Source organism: Trichechus manatus, unplaced genomic scaffold (assembly GCF_000243295.1).
Source record: "Trichechus manatus latirostris isolate Lorelei unplaced genomic scaffold, TriManLat1.0 scaffold00045, whole genome shotgun sequence".
NCBI classification, from domain to species: domain Eukaryota; kingdom Metazoa; phylum Chordata; class Mammalia; order Sirenia; family Trichechidae; genus Trichechus; species Trichechus manatus.
The window spans coordinates 12875887-12877534 of record NW_004443981.1 but is presented as its reverse complement, the minus strand read 5'-3'; positions in this window follow the sequence as shown (position 1 = coordinate 12877534).

Here is a 1648-nt window from a genome sequence, read left to right as displayed (position 1 = left end):
TTATTGTGACTTTATTGAATTGTCTTATTCCCATGCTCTTTCTGATCTCGAAGGGGTACAGCTCCCAAGCAAGGGGCAAATGCAGGTGAGCCCCAGACTCCCGGAAGTGGGGAGAGGGAGAGTCCCAGTGGCTAGAAGACCCACCCCAGGTGGTGACGTCTTCCCAGAAGCCGGCGGGAGAAGCCGCCTCCTGCAGATGAACATGGCCGTGTAAGTTGTGGCCTCCCAGTCCCCATCAGGGTCTTTAGTGGCAACGTCCCTGGGCCAAAGAGGGACCTGTAGGCTGGGCAGTGATCATGTATGTTCTGACATATTTCCTCCTCTAATTAAAGGTATGTTGAGACAGTGCTGCATCCCATCAAACCGGGGCTCTGCCTGCCCTCTGACAGTGACACCCACCGACAGATGTGCTAGTCAGGGAGAGTCAGGGTTTTCTTGGCTGTAACCTTTATGGAAGCAGATTGCCAGGCCTTTCTTCCATGGTGCCACTGGGTGAGTTCCAACCGCCAACCTGTCGTATAGTAGCTGAGAGCAAACCGTTTGTACCACCCAGGGACTGTGGCTTTTATAAGCAGCCAAAAACTGAAAGTTGTAGCAGCAGAGTCAGAAAAAAGTAAATTATTCAGAAAAAAGTAAACAGACCACGTTTACAGAAAAAAGACTGGAAGGAGATACAGGGATACAGCAGCCGTTACTGCGTTAGGATGGTGGGAATTACAGCAGCGTTTAAAAGAAGTTTATTTCTAACCCTCCCAAAATGTTCTTAAAGTCTTGCCACACGTTTTGATACGTACTTTTGTAAAAGAATCAAGAGATCACCGAGCTGTGAAGGGGAGTTCTGCGAGGGTGCCTCAAGACACAGTGGCAGGAGGCCACTGCGCTGGAGTGACACCATCCTGCACTTGGATCCCCGCTGGGCTGAATGGGACTTGCTTTCAGAGGGACGGGGAGACTTCTGCAGGAGGACCACACGCACCAGGTTGAATGAGACCCTCGCTTTTGTGCAAGAATTTCCGAGGCTCTTTAGCCTAGTCCAGAAGGGCTGGTTTTAAATGCTACCTCTCCTCACCGGATGGTGGACGCAACACAGAACCACCGAGCTCTTGCTCCCAAGTCAGGAAGCAGTCTCGCGGGCTCTATGCCGGGTGCATGCTAAGTGTGGGGTACTTTTAGACACTCACAATGAAGAATGTCCTCTTCCCACCTTCTGTCATCTGGGAAGATAATTCTTTTATGCAGCTTTCACAGAAGACTGACATTTTCGACTTTTTTAGCAGAATAAATTTATAAGGTAAATTAGGGGGTGGGAGCCGGAGTGTCCTAGGCAGATTCAAACTGGTAATTACAGAGGGCCTAATTACGTATTCACCATGGAGCCTTCGGGAACAGGGACGGCTCCAGGAGGGGTCCTATTCTTCCTGCAGGCGACGTTCTCCCTGGAGCTGCTCAGGCAGCGTCAGAGGCTTCTGCCTCCCGCCCCGAGCTGTCGTGGGGGGGCGCTGTTGTCATTAGCGCCGGTGCCCTGATATTTGCAGAGAAAGTCGTGACCCTAATCACCTCACCCAGATTCTCAGACAGTCGGCAAGTCAGTCTTCAGATCAGGGGTTCTGGCTTGGATAAAACAGACGTCAACGCCACAAGGCGGTTC